This window comes from Amblyomma mixtum, chromosome 1, assembly GCF_055824585.1.
Source record: "Amblyomma mixtum isolate Tamu chromosome 1, ASM5582458v1, whole genome shotgun sequence".
NCBI lineage: Eukaryota > Metazoa > Arthropoda > Arachnida > Ixodida > Ixodidae > Amblyomma > Amblyomma mixtum.
In genome coordinates this window covers 73,033,553-73,049,855 of record NC_143012.1, presented here as the reverse complement: position 1 = coordinate 73,049,855, position 16,303 = coordinate 73,033,553, and the positions used below count along the sequence as shown (strand labels likewise).

At 44.4% G+C, this 16,303-nt stretch overlaps 1 long non-coding RNA gene across 1 annotated transcript in view; it reads left to right on the top strand.

Annotated features, from left to right (window-relative positions):
- LOC149366779 (uncharacterized) overlaps positions 1-14,856 on the top strand; it is a 113,126-nt gene extending 98,270 nt beyond the window's left edge. Inside the window, exons 3-4 of the long non-coding RNA XR_016284097.1 lie at positions 2,539-4,673; positions 5,489-14,856. This is a non-coding gene — a long non-coding RNA (uncharacterized LOC149366779). The remainder of the gene's footprint in view (positions 1-2,538; positions 4,674-5,488) is intronic.
- The last annotated feature ends 1,447 nt before the right edge of the window (positions 14,857-16,303 follow it).

Genomic DNA, 16,303 nt, shown 5'->3' with positions numbered 1-16,303 from the left:
TTATCGCTTATTACCAGCTTTCAAGTTGCTGATATTGCAACAGTATTGATTATATGTTTTAGCATAATTTCTTAAGCTGGAGTATACGTCAGTCGGTGATTATACCTTTATTACAAATCTACTCTACCTCGGGGGAATCCCCTTAAACATTGACCAAGCACTGCTCTGACATCGCGTTACTTATCAGTTCACTTTCGCCCTGCCAAATGCTAGCCGTCTCGGTTATTTCAGCGGGTAGAACTACTGGTGTGGTGAAGTGGTGGTCCTGGGTTGGTACCCCGGAACAGGACGAATTTTCTTTAACTACCAAGTTTATGTGAAAGCTGTATTGCTTTACTGTTTTAGTTGGCTTGAGTGGATGCCAATGAGCAACTACCCCTTTATTGCATTTGAACTGTATGGTAAACTCTTTTTAACTGAAAACTGTCCAAAAAGCTTAAAGTCTGTACAGTATTCTGTTTTCCCAAGACAATCAATTTTCTACGGTAGTGTTGACACCTAGCTCAGCTGCAGTCGTGCGAATGTTCAGCATGATGTCTTCATGCACGTAGGTCTAACAGGAGCTGGTCAGCTGGAGAAGATGCTCAAAGCGCAGGGCTCTTTTCTGCTTGCCTCATCACCCTTTCATAATCAACCTCCGGGAGTCACCAGCCTTGCAAGTACTTTTAGACGACACGAATACGGGCCTTGGAACTTTGAAGGCTACAAGCTGGTACAGAAACCAGTGTGTGTGGTTTGTGGCAGTGCTTCTATAGAAGTAGACATTTCTTTAGGACTATGCTCGTCGGATTGCTTTTAAGCTTCCATCTCATCCTTGGGGCTGTCAGCTTTCAACAGTACATTCCCCGGGTCTCGCACATTCATCGGAGATGTACCTCGAGCGACTGTAACCAGATGAAATCATTAACACGCCGTCTAATACATACTGTGCAGATGACCTAATGTCCAATGGGCAGGCCTCATACCTTGCAGTGTTGGTGCTCATGGGTGGCGGGTTATTCTCGTTTGAAACAATTTGTCATGTTTCCGATAGTTCCGGATTATAACCCTAGTTTCTTTCAGGCTTTTTTTTTCTGCATTTCAAGATTTCCCGATTTTTTACCAGTTTAGCAACAAAGCGTGGCCACTGAATAGGGGGATTAGAAAGCGAACTTTCATAGCACCAACTTTATAATTCCACCTTTATCTATTTACTCTTGCTCCACTGAGGGTTTGCTGATTGAAAACGTGCTGCCTAAGTGCGGCGTAGTACTGCAGTCTTGACTAATTGTTGTTCAGCGAACTTACATACCCACTCTATCACATCACTAGAGAAAAATAGTTTCTAACAGCTTTACCGAACAAAACTAGCAACACACGCAGAGTTGATCCGAGGGCGTAGAATGAGATAAGAATATTGAAAAGGGGCGCAGTTCAAGCGCAGGCTGCCGTGACTCACGCAGAATTCTCCGTAGAATGTTTTGAAATCTTTATGCAAATCAAACGAAAAAAAAAACACTTCGCCGAAACTATGAATGACAACGCTGCTCTTCTCAAAAAAGCAAATGCTGCAAAATATGTTCATAATGCGCTTTTAGTGACACAAAGGCTTGCAGACATTCAAAATAAGATCCGCTGATAAAAAATGCTTTAACTTGAATATTATTTATAATACTGACTCGAATGACTAAAGGCTTGCTTTGATCCGATGTTATTGTCAGTATATAACTGCATGAGAAATAGTGAAATATTTCCATGGTTTTATGATTTTTATCGTCTACCCTCATCAACAGGGAGCTTTACTTATAACTAAAAAGTGTCAAGTGCTCTCTCAGTCTTTGAAAACGGTCATGCTGGAAGTGTTCCTAATTTCCGACACTACTAACGCCTTCTTCGAAAATAATTGAACCTGTATATAATGCTGTCACTCATAAAGCAAAGCTGTTTATTATTAGCATTCTTCGATCAAGCACATGTTTCAAAATTTCGTTCTCGCCGCCTTTCAGATAATATCACTAGTGCCCAATTTCGCTTAAGTATTAAGGAGGCACAGATCTGTAATATCTTTAGGGTTATGGAGCAAAACAAATGAAGCCATTTCGCACGCCAAACTAATATATAATATTGTCTGCATGAGGCCTTCTTTTGTCAGTGTCTGGGTATCCACTTGCCTTAATAAATCGAAGAAATTTGCGAACATCGATTACTCAATGCTCTTCATATATCCAAGTCACTTCCGTGTACCACCAGCAAGTATAATGGGAGCATTCTTGTTCCTTATTCTCATAATCTACATCATTAACGTAATGAATGAACCACTTTTCTGCCATAATCCTTTTCAATAACAATTATTTTTGCTGAGAACAGTAAGTACTAAATGATGTTGTTAGATTGAGGACATAGAAGATGTAATTGTCCAATGCACACAATGGAAAAAATGCAATAGTGGAGCTTCATTATGGCGGCTGAGTGAGGCTGGCTTTCTGCCCTTTATTCATCAAGTTGTGCTTTGATTTCTGGCTTCTTACGTGCGATTTTTTTTCTTTTCTTTCCCTGCAGGTGACATGCGTCACGGTCCACAAGAGGCCCGGCACAGTAACAAGTGGCACCGCCTTCATTAATAAGAGGGGACGAGCAGATACTTCCCGTTTCCACTCTTCTTAATATCCTCCCCCTGAACTGAACCAGATTGCACATTCCTGCAAGGAGGCAGCTTTCAGCAAGAGAAAGTTGCCTTGAAGACACACGGCATTCATCACAGATTCGTGAAGGTCAAGGGGAAGAAAAGAATCAAGCCCATACACATTTTTTCTTTACTTACTAAGAGAGCTCAGCAAGGAAGATGCGAAAACAGAGGATATCCGCTGCATTTTGGAAGAGAAGATGATTCGCGACTGAAAATAATATCTGAACAAGCACACACGTGGACTCTCCAAAGATCACTCCTGTGGCTCCAGTAACAGCAGAAGCCTGCGTGGACCAAGATAGTCTTCTCTTCCCTTTCAAAGCACCAAACCTTTTTGTGAGCGAGGATACTTGTAGTGAAAGGTAAAAGTCGATCGGAACATTTTGCGGCCGGCCGACTGGTTTTAGCCGGGTCTGGGCAGCTGTAGCGATCTCAGAGGGAAGCTTTTTGTTGCTGTCGGAACAATTTGCTTCCAAGAAGGCAGAAAAGCCCAAAACATGCCTCTTCTTTGTACTGGTACCCGTGAAAGAATATTGCCATCTTTGCGCAGGCAAGCTTTAGTGGATTCATGGCGCTACCACTTTTAGCTGTTGTTTCCCATATACCCTCCGTGTAATACCCTTCTTTTCTTAACGATATCTAGCAGGAAATCAGGTATGTGAAGCAGCTCTGTGTACAAATGCCTGGATAATTTTAACCGTCGGCTGCTCATCTTTAATGTCACCTGAGCCCAGCGTTAATAGCAATGTCTTAACTTTGTCTCGACAGTACGCACTCCCCTACTCGTAAATAACTCTAAGTCTATCGTTATGATCCGAGAACTCTGGATGTGTATTTGTGCTAGGTAAACCTGTGCGGCCTTGTTTGGTCGTCTTGTTGTGCAAGTCTCTTGAAAGTAATTGAGGTCTCTTCAGGACCATTGCCATGTGGATCAACGTTCTCCATGCCTCCGTGTCAACCACTGTGCACCACAACAAGTCTCCCAGGACAGCTGCCATCTTTATTCCCGGAAAACAAGGATGTTCGGAAACCCCGAGGACTGCGGACCAATACAGGAAGTTCTGCTTGGTGCATTCAACAAGGTTGGATAAAGTCACCAACGACGATTTAGCCGCACCAAATTCAGAAATATTTCCACACTAAGTAGCATACAAGAACAGGAAGCGGAGAAAAAACACTAAAAAAAACAAAACGCAGCAAGCAGCTGTGCAAGTTCTCTTCAGTGGGAAGGCCAGCGACACGTATCCTTAAAGCAGCAGTGTCTAAGTTCAGAGAAAGTAAAAAAAAACAGCTATACTGAGTAGTTCGTAGCTGTTAGCAGCGATGAGGTGACGTTTACGTCTTTGACGTCATTGAGTATACCTTAGGGTCCGTGTTTCAGCACCTCAGATACTGGACATAACCTGTGGTGTCACACACGATCCCACCCTACACATGTCTGAGTGGCGAGATATGCCAAACAGCTCCCTTCAGTATGTGCTTACTGCCCTCGTTGACAGCGAGCAGGATTCATCTGAGACCACAGTTTGACTCATACTGCACGAAAACAACGCATCAACAGCGAACGTGAAAATTATCTAGGTGCCCGCAAAGAGCCACACCTCGAACTATCGTCTTCGAGTAAAGGCTGTCCCGTTGATCTCAGCTGCCCAGAAATGACATTAGTGAGACATTGACACAAGCGCCATCGAAGCGCTCCCCTTGAGGCAACTGCTCGGCTCCACAGCACCTCCATGAGCAAGATGAAACTATTATTGTGTTCGTGAGCACCGAAGCCCCCACCCGAACGAAACTGGGTAACCTGGGGTCATCGTCCAGCGGCCTGGCTTCGGCCAACGCCGCTGCTGCTGCTGCTGCCAACGGCGCGAATGGTGTGGCGGGGCCCGCCGAGGCTTCTCTCGAGTGGTGCCACAATGGCACCCACTACCTGGACGGCCGAGGCACCATACCGCCTCCAGGCGGCGCAGTCGTAAAGCAACCATGGCGGACGGACGGCACAAACAGTCAGGTATGGAAGGCTACCGGAGCGCAGAAAAGATATCGAAGAGAAGGTGTATGTGTTCTCTTAGGTCATGTCCTTGCCCCCGTTGTGCAAATCACAGTACTGGTAACGAAGCACGCTGAATTCAAGTGCATGCTAGTCCCGTAACTTGGTTCGACTACCATGTTCTGAGACTGGGAAAACAAGACTCGAGGTATAGTCATTGACTAATGGACTAGGCTTCCACTAATGCAGTTCCCACTAATGTAGATGAAAAATCACCGGAAGGGCACTGTCTAGATCTTCTGGTCCCTGGTTTATGTGTTTTAACGTTCCAAATCCGCACAGGCTATGAGAGAGGTCGTAGGTAAGGGTTCCGGAAATTTTGACCACACGGGGTTCTTTAACGTGCACCGACACGTGCACTGAAAAAGTCTATAGACTGTGTATTCACCTTTTTATAGACTTTCTATAGACTATAGACAGTAGACAGGCTATAAAAATGGTGTATAGACAGCCTATACACTTTTATAGAGCCGGTTGGCTTCCAATAGTTGCTTCTTTTTGTCTATTCATATATATAGACTGTCTATAGACTATGAGTAAACCAAAAGAAGTATCTGTAGCGAAGGTAACAGACTCTATAAAAAGTCTATAGATTCTCTATAGACTGTTTATAGGCTATACACTAGAGACAGTCTATAGATCCTCTGTAGCCCATTTTATTTTTATTGTTTTTAAAATGTTCCATACACTAATTTTATAAGAGAACTAGCTCTCATATCTCTTCCAGCGTGTGTACTCTACCCCATGCCTTGTCCTCTCTTCTTCCCGCGGTGCAGGCCAGCGCGGTGGTGTACGTGCTTGTGGTTCTCCTGCTGTACGCGCTCGCCCTCGCCGTGGTGCTCATCAAGTACGTTCGCCGGGAGCGCTACGAGGCCCGGCTGTACCACCTCTACGACGAGTTCATGCGTCGCGACCGCTTCCTCCGCCTCTCCAAGCGCCACTCGTCCATCCGCTCGAACCCGGCCGCCCGAGAGAACAACGACCAGGAGGAAGGGAAGGTCTGAGGGCGGCTAATCCCGAAACGAAGAAAGGTCGACCGAGCTTTCGTGCCCTTATTCGTGCTTAGATGGAATCCTCAAATGATCGATCAACTACGTCGATGTCCTTTTGCACCTCCTGGCGTATAGGTCAGTGCCATTACAGGGGAGAACATATTCACTAGCGATGTGAAGGTTGTCCCTTCCAAGACACCGCAAGAAACTGTGTTATTATCTTTCATTTTTCTTTTGTTTCCTCACAGAGGGAAGACATTTTTTATTCACGCTTTCTTAGCTGTCTTGCTATATCCCAACACAAAATTTTCCAGCAATGAAAAGAATAGAGGCCCCAGGGTATAGTTTCTTTTTGTATTCCGCTGACGCGTACTAGCGTCCCTTTCAAACCGGACGGCATCCATCTCCGTCACGTCAAAGCAGCGTAAGTGTAAGATATACCCATGAATAAATCAACATGAGCAGGCCCATAGGAAATCTGTAGAGGAATGGAAAAGCATGCAGTTTAAGTTTCTCTCGAGTGATTTTATTGCAGAACTGGAACGTGATGACTGCTGCTAAGCATATCTCTACTGAGGCGCGTTTGGACCTCAGGTATCACTCCCATTGGCTTTTACCCTTGTTATGAACTCCTCTTTAGACCAAATCAGTAGTCTGCACCAAGTTAAAGAAAGAAAAAATAATTTAGCATGATCAATACTTGTTCCGAATTGTGGGAATCTGCAAGTTTTTTATCGCACTACCTGATGGAGAGGGAGAGTTGATATATAACTGTTGAACTGATTCTTGCAGCCAAAAGAAAGCATATTTCACTCCCTGGGTAGATATAAATAAACCCGTCATGGTTCAGGATCAGTTTGTAAAGTGATTTTGAAAAGAAATATGGAAGGTATTCAAAGTAAACATTTTAATAAGTTACTGTGGGCGAGACAAGCATTAACCTGGAAGATGATTTGGCTAGCCCCTTTTCTGCGTCGTTCCAAGAAAATGTACTGATAACTGCGATGATCACCCTTAAACAAATGAGCATGAATCAGCATGGCTTCTTTTGACGCTGCGCATCCTTCCTGCAGTAAGTAAAGGGTACAGGCTAGTCAACGTACAAGTTATGCTTTAGAGTATACCTTACTTTGCGAGATTCGGTCGACCTGAGCTGCCCTGGACCGACCATCCCACACTCAAGAGCCCCCACTTGACCTCAGCGTGCAGATTGATGCGGTCGAGACGTGTGCCGTCGCAGCGGCAGACGCTGTACGGCGGAACGACTCGTGGCGCTTGCTGGAAGGCCATGGAAGAAGCATGCTGTCTACTCACGAAGACATGTGCTCGTCAGTGACTGGCACAGTGTCTTGAGCCCGTCCACGGCAAGAACTCAACCTGAGCAACAATGTGGACTAACCAAGTGCGATCACCGTAGCTGAGAATACGTAGAATGAAGCGCTCGCCTCACAGCGTTCCCTATCAAAGAAGATACCGATCCGTGCCAGGACCAAGGAGCAGGTTTCGAACTAGGAGAAACGAACTCTTAAGCTATCTTGGTATCCTGTGCGTGTCAGTCTATTGTCTTTCTGCGAACGAGTGGGAGACATAGCGTTCGGTGACAACAATTTTCCTGGACCCGACTTTTTGTCACAGTGCAAGATAATGGGCTCGTTTCGCTCGACACAGAACACCGCAGTGGAAATGTCCGTGCAGAAACAATGGCTAGAATAGATTCTGCGAAGCGTGCCACGTCTTTCTGTCTTCAACATGTGGTTTTGTTTGAAGAACCATGGTGTGTGCTGACCATGTTGTTTGCTTTTTCCTTATCGAAGGCTTCAGACTTCACAGCATCTTACTTAAACCAGCGAGTGAGGAAATGAAGCCCTTCGCGTGAGTAGAATTTGAGCTTTCCAAGGAGTACAAGTAATCGGTCCAGTATTGCAAATGGATGGATTCACTCTGGTCCTTTGTAGGGCCGGCATTTTCCAACACATTTGCAATATCGGGCCAATTACATATGCTGCTTAGCTTACCTGCAGAAGAATACGTGTAACATAGTTTTGGTTTTCGACTGAGACATGTCTTGCGCTATTCGGAGTGACGAATGTTGTGAATGCGAAGAACTGACGGTGTGCGATGTGAAAATTATCGATCATGTTTCTTCCGCAGATCCTGTTCATGTGTATCTTGTACAGTCGGCCTGCCCAGTACTGATTTCTAGGATACTTGTGTTGCACATGGCGATTTCTGGGCACCGGCCTTTTTGGTCGTCGCGACGAGTGGGTCTGTTTTTGCTGTTAATTGTTGGACTTTTATCCCAGACACCGGCACTAGTGCAAGTCTTTATGGCGCGAATGAATGTAGCGTCCACGTGAAGTAGTCGCCGGTGTTGCGAGTCGGCGATGAACGCCGGCACGACGACACGCGAGTGGGGGTGACCACTATAATTCTGGCGTAATCCTAGCACGATCCACTTAGCGAGTGTTTTCTCACGCAGCCTATGGAGAGCCTCTGAATGACCATATTCTTTGTATTGAATTTTTTATGAAAAGTAAGTTTTTTCCGGAACGATGCTGCATGGACAAAGTGTTCATGCTCAATATGGCGCATCTGAACACCTGTCTCATGCTCACAAAAACATATTGGAGTCCTCGGTCTGCTAAACGACAAATTGCCTGTTTTCTACAATGCCTATCCCTAATGAAAGTCTCCGTAAGGCGAGTTCCATAATTACATATTTTCATATGGACTATATGGAGTCAATTGAGGGGTATGGGGTCGGTATGGACATTATGGAAAACGCGTATGGAAACTTACTGACTGTATATGACGTCTTGTACATGTTATGGAACTGATATGAAATTTTTTACGGAAAGTTTATGGACCCTATATAAAAAACGTATGGATTTCCATATTCTATTGAAAAATTATGTACTCCATACAAAAAACGTACATGTATCCATATATTGCTAGACATCATGTAGATTCGATATTCCCATAATTCCATAGAAGCGACTCGTATGGAACGCTTCAGCAGTGATTGCTCTTTTAACTCACTAAAAAAATTTACTACCTTGCCTAAGCCGAAATGCGGGGCCGGCAGTTGACTTTCGACGGAGGATATGAGGTGCACGAATCAATTTGGTCTAGTTTTGTACGTCCATCAAGGCGACTTCAACCGTCTTTTAAGGGGGGAAGATTCACGAGGGCCCATTCTTCCGTTTAGTAATGGACGTGCACTTTACCGATTGTTAACTTTTAGGAAATTGTATTTGTTGAAAGGATTATTGTGAGGAACAGTTTAATGTACGGAAGTCTGGAGTGAACCTGTTGTTCTCGGTGGAAATTTTGCTTCCGCTCGAGAAATAACCTTCTGTTATGAAATTTTAGCGTTTTCAGCACATCAAAATCACCGATTTGGATAGTCTCTGGCAATGTACATGCTGCGTCACACTTAACTGAATAATTGATCATATGTTTCTGTGCCTCGCAGAATTGCACCTGCCGATGGATACCGCATGCTGCTCCGGAACAGCCTCAGAGGGTCTAGACCCTATAACAGAGCTCTTGCTGCACCGTGCACCAACAGGTGGCGCAGCTCTAGCTGCAGAATCAAGCTACTCAAGCTACCAGGTTCCCTCGTCATGTGTGGTGCAAATTGTAGATCCTTCCAGGCACTAAGAATTAAAGAGCAAGGCTGCGTCTTGCTTTGAGAGCAACCTTCAGAAGCTATATCGATGATTTCGTTGGGTTCCATAATCCTCCCTACAAAAGGCAATGAGAGCCATTTCGCCTTTGCAGTCCCGATTGGCCCCAGCTACTACTGATTATCGCCAGCAGCAGTAATCAAAGACACGAGGTTTTTATTATAGGTGACCTCCGATTTGGCTAACCAAATCAAGCAGTATTTGAGGAACCGTTAAAATAAAATGCAAAGCTCGCTTTATAAAACCGCAGAGGTCACTGTTTTCTCTGTTCGTTTCAACGCCTACTATCCGAGATAAATAATCTTGAACGACAAATATATGAAGGACAGCATTCCTTTCTTTATGAACGATTGCAAAAACATCCTAATAAAACGCGAGGAAGCAGATATATTTCACCGCAAAACACACAACATCTTATCTTGAACGAAAATATATGTGAAGGACTGTATTTCGTTGTTTATAATAGATTACAGAAACACTCTTATAAAACCTCAAAAAGCAAATATGTTTCACCGCAAAACACACTAAATCAACCACATCTTTCTTACCATTGCCCATGTAAGCGATGAGAAACCCTCGCCTAGCGTTCAAAATTTAATTTATTCAAAATCCCAGCGAGATCGTCCAGTCACATGCATTGCTAGTTCAGCCCAGAGTAAACTTTCATAGCTACCAAGCGCAAAAGTGCTAAAGAATGGATCAAGAAGTAAGTCGCTTCAAAACGCGATCACAAAGCTCCCTAGCGAAAGAAAACAGCATTTCGTTTTTGAAGCACGAAGCGAGTTCGCCATCAACTTGCACGCAAAATGAACAAACTTTTTTTTTTTTCCTCCGCGATTCCGCAGCATACATTGTCCGGTAAAACCCCCGCCATCGCGGTCCTCACGTATGCAAAGCTCACCTTCGTTTCCGAAACGGCAGAGCAGGCTGAAATGCAAAGCAATCCTAGCAAAACATGGATTTGCTTTCAAGATTGTATTTACCCAGAAAGTAAAGTAACCGTCCGTTTTTTCTTGCGGCGTGAAAAGCTAAACGCGTCACACATCGTACGATGGTTACTGGGCGGGGAAAAATGAAGAACAAAGAAACACTAGCCTTTGTCAAAGAGACACATAGTGCCGCTTGGCGGCTACCAGCTTCGATCCTTGCTATTTTTCCGTCAAAGCTGTTTTCGCGGAACAAACTCTGCGGACCGTGGAAGACGCCGCGAAGACGTCGAAGAAGTAAACAGCCCGGTCGAAGTCGAAGCCAAATCACCCCCAGAAGACCAGTTTGCGCTTTCAGGCAACGTCATCGACGCCACCGAGAGATCGGGATGGTGGCACGCTCAACCGAGCAAAGTATACATACTTGCTCTCCTCAGTTGCTTGCAGTGCAGAGACAGCAACGAACCTTGCCATTATCCGGAGAGGTAGAGTATGTACTCCCCTTTGCCAAAAGTAACTGAGCAGCATTTTTTTGCTGCTCAACCATATGGTAGAGCCTTTACGGTACCTCTAAAGGCTGAAAGATGTGAGAACGTGAGGGCAAAGGTCCGCCTTACTTTACACATATTCAGAGTTTAAAGGCTGCCATATGTGATTCGCTGCGCGGCTAACAAGCAAACCACCGTGGCCCGGTTACTTATGGCAAAGACGGTGCAATGTATTGAAGAAGCGTAGCTCGTTGGGCCAGTTGGTGCATGGCAAGTGAAAAACCAGCGGAAAGACACGTTCACAAGCAGGATAAGTACACAGGGCAAAGCTTTCTCAGCTAATTTTCCACTTACGGTGCAATCCTTTGCGTGTCTATACGACTCGTTGTTCTTATTTTTTTTTTGTGTAGAATGTTTCCTTTTTGTTGATTTTGTTCAATGAGTTTGCCGGCGCAAACCATTTTCAACGCTTGCCTCGCCAACATTTCGAATAAATTCAGGGAATGATAGAGTGCGAATAAATATGCCACTCTAAGAAAACAGTAGAAGAATCCTAGGAGGTCGAATTGCCAACGTACTATTTCATCCGCTGATGTAGCAAAAATTGTGAGAACTGTCGGAATTTTTATCTCAAGCATAAAAAAACGGCCATTGCTGAAATTAAAAACGTCATTTGTTAGGCGAAAAAAGAAGTTTTGCACGCATGAATTGGGGACGCCTTTCTGACGCAGCAGTGCACACAACTACCGAAAATGGAAGTCTCGGAGGGTATGGTGCGTGAGCCAGAATCAACAAAGCACTCTATTGGCTTCCCGCAACAGAGGCAAAAAAGAAGCAAAAAAATAAAAAAGGAGGGCAAGGCGGATTGATCATCGACCGTGAATGGATAAGAAAAATAGAAAGAAAAAGATACAGAAGAAAAGGAGACACTCCCTTCTTTCTGCCTCTCTTCTCTCTCTTTTCTCTTTTTCTTCGGGTGATCTTGAGCTAGGCGTGTCCGAACCCACAGGAGAGGTTGAGAGCAGAAAGTGACGAGAGCTGGAGCCATGATTCATGACCAGACGGGAGTGGATACACTCCGAGAATGGCTCCCTGCGGATAGAGTGCTCCACTGAGAATCTCCGGGTTGGTAAACTTGTAGATCAGCTTGCCACGCCCAAACATTTCGCAAAGCTGAGAGATGGTAAAAGGAAAGCTAAGTCGAGCTAACTTGAACTTGGTTAAATGTGGTATCTTTTCATTGCATTTTTTTCATTTTATTCCCTTCCTTAAAGGTCCCTCAGGGGTGGGGGTAATTACATAAGGGGTGGAATCAGCAGAAAAGGTAAATGACAGTGCGTTCATATGACAATGTGTGGATATAAAAAAGATTTTTTTTTTCAATTTTCAGCAAATTACAATGGACAGGTGATGTCGAAGATATGTTCGGGAAGGCCATTCCAATCTTTAGCTGCATGTGGGAAGGAAGACGCTGAAAAAGTAACAGTTTGGGCACGTGGACGAAAAACTTGGAGCTTGTGGCTGGTGCGGTGCGAAACGTACGATGCTCGCATGTTTTAAGGTGCGTCATTAAGGGATGAGTATTAAAACTTGTGGCACAAAAAGAGGCGATAATGCAAATTTCGCTTTTAGAGCTCGAACACTGACGTCATACGAATAAGAATGAATGAGCCTTGTAGCACTAGTTTGGACGGCTTCTAGATCAATTATGAGGTTAATATGATGCGGGTCCCATATGGCGAATGGTCATTCTAGTTTAGGTGTAATGAGTGGGTTGTACGCGAGAAATTTCACATGTTGTGGGGAGAGGCGAAGGGGACGTTTAAGAAATCCCAGCGTTTTGTTAGCGGCGTGTGCATTTCATGTTAGGTCATTAGATAATGCGACGCCGAGAAACTGAGACGAAACCAAAAGCAGAGTGGCCCACGCTGTTTAGAAAGTAGGTTTGTAGGTTGCAGCACACAATGAGTAAAGGGACTTTTCCTCATCTGCGTTTCAAGCTCGCTAGACGGAAGCAAACAATTAGAAAAATTCTTGTTGGTGCATATTTCAAAAACATTGGATCCCTATGTCAAATTTATAAAGAGAAACAGAAGTATTACCTCCATCTTCCAGTGCATTTATCTCCAGGAATAAACAATATCAGCGAGCATCGAATCCATGCGCAATTCGATACCTCGCGCCATTTTAATAACTCCAAGAAAGATAAATATGGACAACCATAGGAAGAAAACATAACTTTTCTTAATTGTGTCGTCTAATTTCTATGGTTTTCAATGGCCTCTGCAAAACCTCTGCGGCTTCGGGAGTCGAGGAATGTCGAGTAGCTGAGGAGGGACGTTGAGGACGCAAACGCTGATGACAGAGCAGATTATCTTAAAGGCACACTGAGGATATCCCCATTCAGTTATTGTTTTAAATAAAGAAATTATCTGGTCCTTTCTTATTTCGATAACGTCTTTCTGACCGGAAAGGACGCATTTATGGCTCAGCTAATTAAAATAAAAAATTCGTCCACCACTCGATTCAGACTCATGACGTCCTTACCGCAAATGACTGGCTGTCACCGTTTAAATGTAAGTTGCGGCGGAGTGTGGCCTCTGGGATCTGGGTCCAGAAAACCGAACATGACGCACTCATTTTAGTTCAGAAATCAGCCGGTGGTGGCGACACCTGTACTCCTCTTTGTTTTTGTTTTCTGGTTTATTAAAGTTTCGTTTTCAGTTAGAGTGGTCTCTGTGATTATAACAAGATAGTGTATCGCGATGTAGGGCAACTTCTATTCGTCCGCAGAGTCCCTTTAATGAAGTCATTCTTCCGTACAGAGAGAAATCAATACGTTTGTCTGCAAAACAGGTTCAACAAGAAAACGAACGGAAAGCAGTCGAGACGGCTTCAACTTCTAATCGTTGTTCGCAGTACGCAAGTATGATCAAGTCCCGACGCGTTTCATTTTTGTCAGTGTCTATTTTATGGTACGAGTTAATATTAAAGTCACTAATCATTATTGACTGCAGGAATGAAACATTTTGCTTCAGAGCACATTCGATTTGTAAGATGTAAAGAGAAAGATTTTTCCTTGGAAGCATCGTGTTATCCATAATACGACACGGCCACCAACCGAAGGTTTTTTTCGCGATAGGGTTATCCACACACGGCCCTCTGTGTTCTTGTCGGAGGAGCTTAAGCTTCCCGAAACTCGATAGTTACCGATAGCTGTCTAATTGTCCAGCCAATAATTCTTTTCTATCTTAATAGTATGCGCTTTTTGTCCAGTAGAACAGAGTTCCAGCGGAGAACCTGAATAACACAAAACAACATTGAACATTTGTCTGTTAAAGCAGCGGGCTCGCAACATGGCGCCCTAATCGTCTTCAGCTTCGCTCTTTCGTTTTCATTTTTTATTTCCCATGAACAAAAGCGCAAACAAATAGCAAAACAGAACAATGTGCAGTGCAGTTTCTGGTGTTCGCGCGAGTACACATGTGTGTGGGTGTGCACCGTTCTTGTCAGGCGAGCATACCGGCAGCGTCCCAGTTTGTTCCGACACCTCGAAGCCTCGAGCCTGCTAAAAGTACAGCACTACCCCAAGACATGCTTCGTCCGGTGTCGTCGCTGCCGGCAGCATTTGAGCACTGTTGACTTCTTCTGGTGTTGTTTTGTTTTGTTTTGTTTTTGACCTCTCCTGTATCAAAAGGACACCAAGGACTCAAACAGTGCTGACATGCATTGTGAAACTGTTCCTGCATACTTACATGAACTGAGGGACCCATACAAGCAGGCTCACACTACGCCACCGAGGTACCGGAGGTGTTAACCGGTGTGTATGTGTCGTGCAGTGACATGTGGGTTGGCGTCTATAAACATCGGCAAATGTGGACGCCACAGCGATGTTACCGACATTCGCCACATTGTGTGCCGGACATTGTCATTGTTTGTGTGCGTGCATATGTGTCGCTAGCGCCGCGCGGCTGGCGTCAATACGATGCCGCCATGGGTGCGACGTGAGTGCTAATAAAAGATGGATATGCAACGAATATGAGACGACAGAGGCGTGTATCTGTTGTCTCCGTCGTGGAGCGCGACGATCGAAAGCCAGCGGAAGAAAATTGGCTGGTTGCGTGCGCGTCTATCTCGCAATGTGGGGCACATGCATCTTTAAAGCCTAATGCGTAGGCTCGGAAAGGATACTCTGTATTGTGCCGCAACAAGACTTGGAGCTCTTGTGGGAAGTAATAACAAACATGAAGTGCTGCTTTTCACCCGCTAGAGAGCGGTAAATGTGTGATACAAGGCTCAGTCGATATCGCAGACTTCCGCTCTCGGCCAGAAAAAGCGTATCAATATTTAAAGTTGTTCGGCATTTGGTGATGTTTGTTATATTCCCGCATTTGCTGTGCTGTTGCAAATTTTAAGGCCCTTTTTTCTCATGAAACAGAAAGCCTGGTAAAAAAAAAACACAAATTAAAGCACTGCAGTGGCCGCAATCTGACGCCCGAGCCCTAGACTGGAGCCCGGGCCTGGCTCAGACCCGCTATATTATCACTTGACTTGGCCTTTCCGGAAGCATCCTAAGAGACAAATTACTCAATGAGTGCAGATTGTCTACTACAGAAAAAGTCAAGAGCCGACAAAGGCGCTCAAATCGCAACATGTTCGCAATTTTCAGACAAAAATTTTGAATATTGAAAAATGGTTAAGTAGTATTATGGAAATATTGAAGCTAATGGTGCATGATAATGCTAGCATTTTAAAGTTTTGCACTGCTCGCATCGAGCAGTTAAGACTATGATCGAAAACCAATGTGGAACGTTTCTGACGATAGTGAGAACATTAACAGCAAAAAAAAAATGCAAGTCTGTCGAAGGGAGATCTGTGGATGTATGGATTGTTATATTGAAATCTCGCAATATATGAAAAAAATGTCATCATCATTTATTATCTCTCAAAGGCCCCTAAGTGGGGTATTACATAAGGGGGCGAGGAGATCGATAACATATGTATCAGTGGTCAGTAATACAAAAACGAGAACAAGCACTACAATACAGTAATGCAATAACAATACAAGGTTGGTTGGTTGGTTGGTTTATGGGGTTTAACGTCCCAAAGCGACTAAGGCTATGAGAGGCGCCGTAGTGGAGGGCTCCGGAAATTTCGACCACCTGGGGTTCTTTAACGTGCACTGACATCGCACAGTACACGGCCCTCTAGAATTTCTCCCCCAAAGAAATTCAGCCGCCGCGGCCGGGATCGAACCCGCCTCTTTCGGGTCAGCAGCCGAGCGCCGTAACCACTGAGCCACCGCGGCGGCCTAACAATACAACGATGCCATAAATTGTAAAAAAGCAAAATTCAAAAAACTCCTAAAACAGACTATAAGCAGTACAGGAGCAATATTATAAACTCTTTCACGTTCAAAAATGCCTTTGTCCAGAATTGTTGGGTATGTCCTACTTTTAAAATTGAAAGTGGTGAACTCAACACAAAAAAGTACAG